This window comes from Hyperoodon ampullatus (assembly GCF_949752795.1).
Source record: "Hyperoodon ampullatus genome assembly, chromosome: 6".
In the NCBI taxonomy this organism is placed as follows: Eukaryota; Metazoa; Chordata; class Mammalia; order Artiodactyla; family Ziphiidae; genus Hyperoodon; species Hyperoodon ampullatus.
The window spans coordinates 111,563,742-111,576,901 of NC_136919.1; positions in this window are offsets into that span (position 1 = coordinate 111,563,742).

Consider the following 13,160-nt stretch of genomic DNA (forward strand, 5'->3'; position numbering starts at 1 on the left):
GGGGAGGCTGGTGAGCTCTACCAGTATGAAAGGGCTAATCCCTGTCCCCCGAGGAGCCAGAGTTCTATCTGGGGAAATTGGAGTAGCAAGCGTGAACTATGTGGAGCACATGAAGAAGCACAAATTATCACAGCATTAGTACACAGGTCCCTAGGGTACCCTCAAGAAAAGAAGAGCTGGCTTTGGGCATGCTTGATCCAGAAGACTTCCTGGAAGTCACGATATGAGTGATGCACCAGAGGAGCATTCAGGGCAGCTGGAAATGCAAGAAATCTGCCTGGGAACTAGTTGGAAAAGCACTGGCGGGAGACTTCTTGGTACATGGGAGGGATACGTTCAAATGCATTCTTTTTCAAACTTGTTGGATACATAACTAAAGAATCTAAACTCAGTGAAATTGTCTCAGTGTTCTTGTCTTACTCTCTAAAGCATATGCTCTGTGACCACGTCTTCCTGCTTGTAATGCTCTCTGTCCTTGACTTCAGTCTCCTTCTCTGGTTCCTCTTCTTTCTCAGGTAGGGAGCACATTCTACATCTTATTTTTTCTTCCTCCTTACTGCCTATTCCTCCCAGGGCCGCTTCTATGAACAAGACCCCCAAATCCACCACCCACATTCTGAACTTGAACCAGCTTTACCAACGTTTCCTCCAGGATGTCCCACTATGAGAGGTGATGTAAAATCAAACCATCTTTCTCCCCTGTGACAGTTAATGTTATGTGCCAACTTGCCTAGGCTATGGTGTCCAGTTTGGTCAAACAGCAGTCTAGATGTTTCTGTAAATGTATTTTTTAGATGTGATTAACATTTAAATCAGAGGACTTTGAGTAAAGCAGTTTACCCTTCATAATATGGGTGAGCCTCGTCTAATCAGTTGAAGGACTTAAGCAAAAAGTCTGAGGTCCCTGAGAAGGAAGGAATTTTTCCTCTAGACTGTCTTTGGACTCAAGACTGCAACATCAGCTCTTCTCTGGGTTACCAGCCTGCAGCCTGGAGTGCAGATTTAAGACTTACCAGCCCCCAAAATTGCAATGACAAAAAGCCAATTTCTTAAACTGTCTCACTCTCTCCATACCCATATATATATACAATCATCACCAAATCTTGTCTATTTTACCTTCAAAACTTTCTTTCCTTTTCTATTTCAATCACAATGTCCCTGTAAAAGTCACTGTCTTCTCTAACCAGGTCTACAACTCTGTCTTTTTTCTGGATCTCCTTGCAATGTCTCTTGCCTCTTCCAATCCATGCAATAGTGGTTTTGCTAAATAATAAGCCTCATTTTATGATTCTTCTACCTAAAACAATTCAATGGCTCCCCTTGGTCCCTGTGATAACACAGAAATTCACTAATGCTGATGAAAGAGCCCTGGATGATCTAGCTCCTGCTGCATATCTCATTCCATCTCCATCTCTAACAGACTCCCACCAATATACTCTACTTCTTGAGGGAACCATGATCTATATGCCTCAGGGCATTTGCACAGGCTATTCCTTGGCCTGGAATACAAACTACCCACATCTTTCCTCTGGCTAACTCCTACTCAGCATTTAGCTAGCATTTTCTTTTTTTTTTTTGCGGTACGCGGGCCTCTCACTGTTGTGGCCTCTCCCGTTGCGGAGCACAGGCTCCAGACGCGCAGGCTCAGCGGCCATGGCTCACGGGCCCAGCCGCTCCGCGGCATGTGGGATCTTCCCGGACCGGGGCCCGAACCCGCGTCCCCTGTATTGGCAGGTGGACTCTCAACCACTGCGCCACCAGGGAAGCCTAGCATTTTCTTTAGGAAGTTTTTTTTGACCCCTCTAACCTAAGTTAGTTTCTTCTCCCACATGATACTATCACACTTATCATTATATCATTATTATTTTAATGATGATATTTATTATTGTATTATTATTACTGACTTGATTTTCTACATAGCTCCCTGTAGAGTGGGATTGGGTCTTGCTCAGTAAGTATCATATCCCTAGTGCCTTGTACATAATAAGTGCTCAACAGTCTTTTAATGAATGAATACATACATAAATAAATTTCACCTGTCATTTTTTAGTGCCACTACCTATACAAACCCCTTGCTGGGTCTATTTAGTGTCTTACTAACTTCTTAGTCTCTGCTCTGTCTTGCCTGTCATTATCTTTTACTCTGCTGCTGATGCTGCTACAACTCCTCTGATTGAAGCTCTCAATAACCTGCTGTGTATTTTGGCATTCTAGGCCTCATGCAATGAATGTTCCTTCTCCCATTCTAGGCCAATGAATCTACTGGCCATGTCCCATCTTTCCTCCCTGTAGTTTTCATCATGTTGCCTCTACTTGGAAACCAAAGTCTATCCAGTCTCTAACTCCCTTCATCCTCTTCTTTGGATTGAAATTAATTACTTGTTCCTCTAAACACCACTTCATTTACATAATGGGAAGAGTTAGCAGATACAAGATCCTGCCCAAGCTACTTCATTTCTGGAATCTTAGTATTTTTGCCTATAAAATGAGACTAATAATATCTACATCATCATCACAATAGCATTGACTCATCTAGTTCTTGCACGTACTGCGTGCTGGGTAGGCTCCTAAGCACTCTGCATATAACTTATTTAATCATTATACCTAACCTCTTTTAGAGATAGAATGGAGGCAGAGAGAAGTGAAGTAGTTTCCCCAACATCACAGAGCCAGGAGGGGCAGTGCTGGGATTCAACCCTGACAACCTGGTTCCAGGTCTGTGCCCTCAGTCACATTGCCACACTGCCTGATGGGGAGGAAAAGTGGGCTAGCGGATGAAGATGCTTAACACAGAATGCAGCTCTGGCAGGCACTGAGTTGGTGATTCTGCAGGCCTGGAATAAGGTGTCTTTCAGTGTGATTCTGTCACATAGGAGCTGGTTGACCTTGAAAAGCTTTTTTTTTTTTTTTTAAATAAATTTATTTATTTATTTTTGGCTGTGTTGGGTCTTCATTGCTGCTTGCGGGCTTTCTCTAGTTGCTGTGAGCAGGGGCTACTCTTCATTGTGGTGTGCAGGCTTCTCATTGCAGTGGCTTCTCTTGTTGTGGAGCACGGGCTCTAGGCACATGGGCTCCAGTAGTTGTGGTGTGCGGGCTTAGTTGCCCCGCGGCAAGTGGGTTCTTCCCGGACCAGAGATCAAACCCGTGTTCCCTGCATTGGCAGGTGGATTCTTAACCACTGTACTACCAGGGGAGTCCTTGAATAGCTTATTTATCCAAGCCTTAGTCACCTCATCTGAAAAATTGGCATATTGCTGCTATTTATCTCATAGAATTGTTCTCCAGATTGAAAAAAAAATAACATATTCAATGTGCTTAGAATAGTACCTGACACACAGTCAAATCTTCATAAATGTGTATTTTTATAATATATCATAATCATCATGATTATTTTATCACACTCTGCTTTGTATTATAGTAATTTCTGTGCTCAACTGTAATCCCTTCTATAAGATTGTAATCTTTTTGTTCATGCACTGTGTCTTACACTCTTGCACATCAAAGGTATACAGTGTTTGTTAAATGAGTGAATAGGATCCTTTCATTGTGATTCATTTAAAGGATTATGGCATAGGGATTTCTGGCCAAGAAAAAAGTCCCCTAAAAAGGCAGTAGCTGTGATGTCAATGGAAGATGCCAATTACATCTTTCTTTCCTGTTCTACCTGCTGTTCCCGTTGAAAGAATAAAAGATTAGAGGGCTGGGACGTTCAGTCTTTCCATCCAGTTGAAGTAAGATGTGTAGTATCCATCATATAACTGGGTCTGAAGGAGTCAGCTTCTTCCCTGTAGTGAAGAAATCCCATTAGTGTTTTTCGACCCAAAAGGGTCTCTTGGTATCTCCATGTGTGATACATAGCCTAGTGTAATGGGGGTACAGAAATGTAAGGAATTCTGGAAAGAATCAGGGCTTTGGAAGAATTAGAGCTCTGACTCATCATTGACAGAGTGATTTTAGGCAAATAATGTAAATAAAGGGGGGGTGTCTCATTTTCCTCATTTGTACAATGTTGAAAAATCAAATGGGAGATCATACATGAATGCACTGCAGAAACTTTTTAAGGCCCTCCTTGGGTTGTCAGTGGCTGTTGTGCTAAATGTGGGTCTCCTGGGGTCTGATGTCTCCCAAAGTATAGACAAACCATGGGGGGAATTGAATCCCTATCAGAAGGTGGATTGAGAGTGTCAGGGAAAGAAACCACTGGAAGGAATTTTAGGGATCATCTGGCCCAGCAATTCTCAAACTTCTGCTACCGCCATCGTTTTTGCCATTATCTGTGTAATCTCTGCACTATTGTTTATGTGGTAGTTTCCTTTAACAGCACTCACCTTTTTACTTAAAGATGTACAGAAAGGAGACCTTCTTTCATTACTGTAAATGGAAAAACCAATATTACTTCCCATAAATGGAAGGCAGAAAAGGAACACAAAGAGAACCCAGCAATATCGTTAAATTCTAGGTAGGTACTGCAGCTTGCCAAGGTTCTGAGCCCGAGGCCTACTTTGTCTTCCTTGGAAAGGCAACTTAGCAGATATTAGAGAGGTGGTAACCAAAAACTTGAACCAAGCTGACACTTGGAGGATTGAAAGATTATTAAAAAGGAGATAAATTTCTCACTAAGGATTAAATGTAACTTCATGCTATACTCTTGACCCACCTCGAGTCATTTTTCACTGCCCCACATTTTAGAGAAAAATGTGACGTTAGCCCAACCTTCCCTTTGACCAATGAGGAAACTGAGGCCCAAGTGGATTATCACATCTTTTGTTCACACCACAGAAGGGCTTCCCAGGCCAGAGGTCTGACCAGGTGTGTGGGTCACCTGAGAGTCACATCCCTGCCACCACCACCAAAGGACATGCATTCCATCAGAGGCACCTTTCACCATCCTGAGGACATTTGCATTTATTATTTCCCTCAGTTCCCATAGCAGCCTGATGAGGTGAACAGACTCCACGTGATTTTGGCCGTTTTATAAATGTCGAGACGAAAGCCTCAGGAGGTTGCTTGCCATTTTAAGTTCCCACGGCTGGCAGGTGGCAGAGCCAGCCTCTGGCACAGCCTCCTCATTACACTTTCTTTCTACTGGATCACCCTGCCTGTCAGAGAGGCCATCTTGACCTTGTTTCCTCTCCTTCTGCTCCGTGATTGAAATTTATAGAACATACACTGGTTATATTCCCTGCCAACAAGATACTGTAGGCCTTCTACATGGTTTGAGCTTTCAAGTTCACCTGCTCATTATTCTAGCTGAGGCATTCAGGAAAGGAAAATAAGTGTTCTGAGTCAAACCCCATCTCTTCAATGTAGCATCAAGCATAAAGCAGATGATATCATGGTAGCCGGTAAGCCAGCAGGTCTTGCCGTGGCCAGGTTGAGTGGCCGAGTGACCGTGCTACTGTGGCGGGGGAGGGAGCTTAGTGGGCAGTCAGCTGGCAGTCTCACCGCCACACTTGGCCACACCTAGAATCCCCTTCTCCCTCTGTGCACAGAATTTCTAGTAATATCTCTCAGTGCCCCTCACTTTTTGTAAAATGAATTGCTCATGTTTTGGACTTCTTAATTTGTGGGTAAGTAGCTGCAATCTGTCTTCAATGCTTTCCCTGTAAACTACATGATCAAGTCTAAACCAATTAGCCTGGCATTCAAGTCCTCTATTGATGTGGCTAAGTGATTGCTCCAGGCTGCATGGGCTGCCCTCCCCAAACTCCCCTACCTGCTCAGACCCTACTAAGCCTGCCTGAGGAAACTCAAAATCCGTTTCTTAAAGCCTGTCGAAGTGCCTGGCTGGTAAGGAATCTTTCTGAACTTACATTTGTTTCATAAATTATGAGGAAATTCATTGTGCTATGTCTCTTTGCATCTTTTTATTTGGATCTGTTATTGATATATTTTAGCCTTAAGTATTTAATGTATGGTTACCTGGGATCTTTGAAATAGACTGTCATTTTTTTTTTTTTTCAGGTCAGGGTGTGTACTATTCTTCACATTCCACTGCTTCCTGCTCTGGATTGCATGTGAAATCGACACTCAGTACACATGTGGCCAGGAAGTACCTTCCCAGTCAAGGTAGAATAATAAAATGTTAAGAGTTTCAAGAACCAGGCAAAGGAGTTTGGAGTTGTGTTTATTTCACTCTCACTTGCTGGAACATAAAGTTCCACGGCACACATTGTTTTTGCCTCTCCCTGAAGGAAACAGCTCCTTTCTACTAAGCTCCACAGTATGGAAGAAAAGACACCCCCGGTCTTTGTAACTCACCCTCTCTCTGGCTGTAGTCCTTTCTGTCCCAACCAGAGAAGAAGCAGAGAGCTTCAGTTCTCTGCTCTTCTTTCACTCTCTTCCATGCTCCCTTCCTTCTTTGCTTTTCCCCCTCCTCCCACCGGGAGTCTATTCCCGGTGGCCTTGCGGAAATGTGGAGAGGCTCATTCTTCGCCTGGGCTAAGCAGTCAGGGAGTAGATTCCAGTATGCATTGGAGAGCCTGAAGGAAAGAGGCTGTGCCTGGGCTGTAATTGTCATGGGGGCCCGTTGTCATGGTGACTCTTGTATCAGGCAAGGTGATGTGGAGGAGAGAGAGAAAAAGGGAAAGGGAGAGAGAGAGAGAGAGAAGATGGCAGAAAGAAAAGGGAAGGAGGAAGAGAGAGAGAAAGACAGAGGAGGGGTTTCCTGGAAGATCAGAGGTTCTTTTTTTGCATTTTGTTTGTTTGTTTGTTTGTTTTTATCTTTGGCCACACCGAGCGGCATGTGGGATCTTAGTTCCCCGACCAGGGATCGAACCTGTGTCCCCTGCAGTGGGTGCGTGGATTCTTAACCACCAGGGAAGTCCTGACCGGAGGGTCTTTAATTTGGGAAAGACAGCAGGAGCTTAGGTGGGCAATGACCATCGCTGCAGGAGGAGAAGGCAAAGGTAGGAGGAGGGGAGGTGGAGAGATAAAGAGGTGGGAAGGAGGGGAGGGGAAGAAAAGAGGAGATGAATGAAAGACACAGGGGAGGGTGGAGAAGGCAGAGGAGAGGATGAAAGAGGGGCTGAGGAACGGAGCAGGGCTGGGCGCTGGGTGGGGAGGGGAGCCGGCGCCGCTCGCGGCGTAATCCTTAATTATCGCCCCGATGTTTTCCATCTCTATCTGTTCTTTGATCTCCTGTGTTACACATTAAATATGAGCAAGCAAATCTGCATCTCTTGTCTAAAAACTCGATGAGGCGAGACTTCAAACAGTGGAACAAAACGGGCAGCGCCTCGCTTTTTGTGCTGCCAGATTGCTGGCCCAATTAGGTTAAAAGGAGCCCTGAAATCCTCTTCTGATCTGAGCTGGGCACGCTCACTGTGCCTGCCACTGGCTCCAGGTGTAATGAGATCAGCAGTCCTGGGCTGGCCAGCTGACCCCTCTCCAGGTACCCCAGGCCCTTAGAAGGGTTACCCAGAAGCTGGCATCTGGCACTCAGGACCACCTGAGCTGAGCTTGCCAGGGGAGGCCCCAGGCAGTGGGGACAAGGCTGGGTCAGACCCGTTCTCTGCGTGGCTGGGAAGCGTTGAGCCACCGGACAGGTGCCTGAACACCAGGACGAGCTGCTGAATCTGACCTTTGCCTCCCCTTCCAGGTTTCCATCAAGGTGCCTGAGATTCTGAGGCAGCTGCACCCACTGGTCCGTGGAGTCAGAGTCAGGGTCTGGTCGGCCAAGAGCAGTGATCTAGCTACCCTCTCTGGGCCTCAGTTTCCCCCTCCTTAAATGCAGAATGAAACTGGAGACTCCAGTGTTATATGGTGGATGCTTGCCTTGTCCTCGACACCTTGCAAGACGCCTCTGAAGGGAAGCCCCTGCAATCCCCAGGGTCCCTGAAAGGAAGGCCTTTTCCCATCCTGCACTGCAGGGCACACGGCCCATAGGGGCTCTTCTATGCCCACATCCCTTTCCTCAAGCTTGCACTTCACCATGCCACCACTTTCTCGTACTGCCTGGCCACCCCTGCCGGAGAGAAGGGTGGGCCAACCAAATAAGCTTATTCATGCTGAGTTAAGGGAGACCAAATGGGAGCATTTATATCTTGGAAAAATACTGGAGAAAAGTCAACTCTTCACCCAGAGGAGTGTCTCTGAAGACCCAAGTGTTGAATTTTATTTTTAGGAGGCAGTGGAGCTGCTCCTGGCCTTCAAATCCTGCCCCAAAGGGGAATTGCTGCTCTGTCCATGGTCTTCTGGGGGTTAGTGGTTGAGGCTGTAAATATCAGCTTATGACTTGAGGCATCCCTATCTTCCTCCCTTGTCATCCTCCATATTCCAGGAATGGCCCCTGAGCTCAGTGGTAATTCATCTGGGTGGGTGCAGGGGGCTGGCAGAGGAGGGCACAGGAAGCCATGTCTTAGAGGAGTTCACCACCAGAGTGGACACGGCATGAAGCTGTCAGTCTGCTCTCCAGGGCATCACGGAACAGAGCGAGGTCCCATTTCCCACCCAGCCTCCCCCTCCTCATCCGTGAGGCTCTGTCCTTTAAAAGCCTTTCACGGGCATCTCTTCGGCCCCCCCGAGCCTTCTGGACCCCTGACTGCTTGTCAGAGTGAGCCCCTAGCTCCAAGCCCTCGAGGGCTACCAGCAGTGACAGTTATTATTTTAAGGAAGGTGGCCCCCAAGAAGTAAAATGCATGGTTCCTGAGTGTGGCAAGTGGAGAGCTGGAGCAAGCAGAAGACCCCACCCTTGGCTGTGTTTCTCCAAGTCAGGCGAGAAACTGACTGGCGTGAAGAGAAGGCTCAAGTGGAAAGGCATTCTTTTTTTCTTGGCATTTGGGAGGTTTTGGGGCTCAGGCAGCCCCCATCTTGGCCTCTGAGCTCAGGAACAGATAGATGAGATCATACCAGGCCCAATAGATCCCAGATACTTGATTATCAGTGTGGGGTCCCAGGAAGAAGTAGTGATGCTTCCATGACCTCCTGGAGGCCCCTGACAGCCCAAATGAAGCCCAAGGTAGAAGTGGTGGGGTTCTCCCTGTTGATACTTGGGAAGGATGGCATTGATAAGTGTTTAGAAGCTTATTGGGAGTCTTCTGTCAAGTGCATTGATCCTCAGCACAGAACGGTGCTGAAGAGCCAGCTTTGGACTGGACTTCACGGACTACATCCTAGGTCTTCTTGTGTGATCTTATATTAGTTACACAATGCTCTGTGCCTCAGTCTCCTCCTCTGGGAAGTGGCTAGTAATTGACCTATGTTATAGCCCTGCCATGAGGATGGGAATGCTACAACAGTGCCTGGCACTTAGTATTCAACAAATGTTATCTGTTGTTTTCATCCACTGCTTTACTCACTTCTCACAGTATCCCTGAGGGCAATAGGAAAGGTAAAATTTCTTTTAATTGGAACAGAAAGGAAAGACTTTGCCCAGCACACAAGGGGCAGAATCCTGCCCTTTGTCACTTTTTCCATGATGCCAGGTATGGTGGGGAAGAGGAATCTTCTGCCTTTTTTTTTTTTTTTCCTTTGGGGGCTGTGTTGGGTCTTCATTGTTGTGTGAAGGCTTTCTCTAGTTGTGGCGAGTGGGGCTGCTCTTTGTTGCAGTGCATGGGCTTCTCATTGCAGTGGCTTCTCTTGTTGCAGAGCATGGGCTCTAGGCACATGGGCTTCAGTAGTTTCAGCATGTGGGCTCAGTAGTTGCAGCACATGGGCCCTAGAGTGCGCGGGCTTCACTAGTTGCCATGCATGGACTCAGTAGTTGTGGCTCATGGGCTCAGTAATTGTGGCTCACGGGCTCTAGAATGCAGGCTCAGTAGTTGTGACGCACGGGCTTAGGTGCTCCGCGGCATGTGGGATCTTCCCAGACCAGGGATAGAACCCATGTCCCTTGAATTGGCAGGAGGATTCTTAACCACTACACCACCAGGGAAGTCCCAAATCTTCAGTCTTGACACGTGGTAGTCCTTGATTTTACTCCCAATTGTTTCTAGTTTTCCCTCTTTCTGAACATATGGTAGGATTGTAATAAAAGATAGTTATGACCACGTGACTTGATTTGACCAATGAAATGTGAGCAGAAATTATATTTGCTGCTCCTGGTGAAGTTCTGAGATGTAGGGTAGAACTTGTCGCATCCCTTTCCTGCTATACTGATCACATGAGCACATGTTGAGATGAAACTTCTGTCAGCTGGGTCACTGAGGGACCAGGATGGACACAGTAACACTGCCAACTCTCGCTGGACACAGAGTGTAAGCCAGAATGAACTTTGATTCTGAGAGACAGGGGTCACTTGTTACTTCAGCATAACCAAGCATATCCTGACTAATTTGTTGTAGATTACACTAGTGTGTCCAGAACACAGAGTCTTCCTCCTGATGGAGTCTGCTTCCCAGCTCTCAGCAGAGCCCAATCAGAAGGAAGGGTGTGAGCAACTGACCACTGTTCTCTGCCTCTTCTCTCTCAGTCTTGATCTGTTTCCTAGTGGCAGCAATCAGCTCAGGTGGTGAGAGGTAGCAAACAGAAGAGGGATTTTGTTTGTGTGTTTGTTTTGTCTTACATTTTATTACCCCAATGGAAAGACTGGGATCCTGGACCTCCTGGGAGATCCAATAGTTAGGACTCCATACTTTCACTGAAGGAGGCACGTGTTCAATCCTTTGTTGGGGAACTAAGATCCTGCATGCTGGGTGGTGTGACCAAAAAAAAAGAGAGAAAGAAAAGAAAAGAAAAGAAAGACTGGGATCCCCATTCACCAAGTTGCTTACAAGAGCCTCCTAATACCTTAGATGAAATGGAGAGACTCTGATCACACAAGCATCACTGGAACGAATGGGTTCTGAATGGGGCTTTGTTTGCTCTTGTCTTGGGCCATCTCTTCTCAAGAACTGGATCTCCTTGTCTAAGAGACTTAGTCTGGGGCTAATATTCAGAGCCTCCTTCCTGGGGCAATAGGCCTGGAAGAATCCTCAAACAAACACTGCCTCATATTCTAGAGGAAAGGGAGATTCCAGGTTACCGATGAACCTGATGTCAAGCTTTACCCAGTCTTTGAAAGCCAGGACCAACAGCATAGTTTGAAGGACCTGGTACAAGATAAAAATGCCAGGTTACGGGTTCAAAAGTTTTAGGAATTTCAAGCTGGTGACTGCAGGGCATTAAACCAAGCACAACGACGTTCTCAGATTGTACGTTCACGAAGCTGCTCTGCTGAATGAGCCATTCCTTCACAAGGAGAGAAAAGGAAATCCAGTTTAGACCATGGGACATACCCACCCCCTTGACATGCTTGAGCGGATTCCAGGAGGAGCTCAGTGAAAAGCCATCCAGGCTATGAAATGACTCCAAACCCAGGCTCTGTGATGTGGGCCATGGCCAGCTTCTTAACTCTCTCCTTTGAGTGGCAGGTAGACTCTCCCTGTCCTGTTGTTACGATGCAGTACAAGAAGATGACAATTCAGAGATTAGATTTGGCCGTGAACCCTAGAAAGCCAAATACCCGTTCTGCCTGTGCTGTTTTAAATGTTCATGGGAGCTGAGGAAGAAATTCAGAATGCAGGGAGGAATATGTACATTTAGGGGCTTCTCGGGATCCGCAGTTGCACTGTTCATTTCCTAGTTTATTTTCTGACTTCTCCATGGGAGCTTTCATGCCATGAGGTCGGACCCCTGCCTGGCTCATCTTCCTTCCCCTACGTACAGCACGACTCAAAAGTAGGTTGTCCATTCACCCCTGTGGTGTGAATAAATGAGGAGGGTCACAGGCTGCTGGCAGGTGTGTTTATGTGAACACAATGTGGAGTCGTGTATGTGTGTGTGTGAGTGTGTGTGTGTGCATGTCTTTCCCCTTCTCCACCCAAACCTGCGTATAAGTCAGGATGGGACATATTTAAGCTTAAATGACTGCCTTTCCAGAGAATGTTCTCTTTTACAGGGGATTCAAATGCCTTGCTTGATTCAATCAATCATCCATCACCTAAACATCTAGATGTATTAAATGTCTAGAATGTATTCATTCAAAAGAAATAACCATTTATCAAATGACTATAATGGGTCTAAGTTTCATGCAGACTTAGGGTTAGAAAATGTATTGTGTGACCTCAGGCCCCAGCCCCCCTCCTCTGGGGTGGGGACCAGAACGGGGTTCAGGCTTGACACTGTCCTACCTCCCTGGCATCGCAGAGCTCTCTAAGATGCTGTCTGCATGTCTCTTTGACTTTGGGCGAGGCTGGGTCCTAAGAGAGATTCAGGAAGAGACAGGACAGGATCTGAAGGTGTCGCTCCTGCACCTCTGAAGACCCAGCCTGTCTCCACACTCCCCAGGGTGCCACAGAGAGAACAGAGCTAGAAAAGCCAAAAATGTCCCCAAGTTAACAAACACAGCCTCTTCCTCTCCAATTCTCTCTCTCCCCATTTGCTGAAATGGTAATTTTAAGTCTCTAATAGTTCCTCAGAGCACTGAGGTGAGGCAAGATGGGGATTATTTATGTTCACATCTGCCAGCCTGCCTTCTCGGGTGATGGCAAGGCTGATGGTGCTGCTGATGAAAGCTGCCCGCTCCGCTCCACACGGCGGCCAGGAGCAGAGTGGGCTTTGTTGCGTCTCCCCGGTGACCAGCCTGCCTGCTACTCTCAGCTCTGGGCCAGCCCACCATGTTCTCTCTCCAGGCTTCAAGTCAGCTCCAGCGGTCCATGCATATTCATGCCGAGGATGCAGTGCCCTCCCCAGAAGGGCTGGCATCCTGGGCATTTATTAATCATTGTCCCCAGCTCTCTTGCGTCCACCCAACCGGAGGTCCCTGCGTAGGAAGGCTGCAATGTCACCACCAACAATGGGCTCCGCAGAGTGGAAAAGAACAATAACAACATATAATGAGGGGATCCTGTTCCAGGGACTGAGCACTGCGGGGAGGGACTCAGCATCCTCAGCTCCACCAGGAAGTGCAGCTGCCATTGTGGTTGCCTGATGTGATCTTGGTGCAACAATAGCTTCAGAAGCTCAGGGCACCTGCAGCTGGTACTTACTGGGCACCAGGCCTCTGTTGAGAACCTGGTATGCATTTCCAGAGATACTCTCCCATTAAATGCTTTCAACACTGGGGACAGGTATTCACACCCTAATTTTATGGATGAAAACCTGGCATTTGGGGAAGAGAAGTGACTCATCCAAAGTCACACAGCCTTCTATGAAGTGATAGGTTCATATCCAAGACTCGG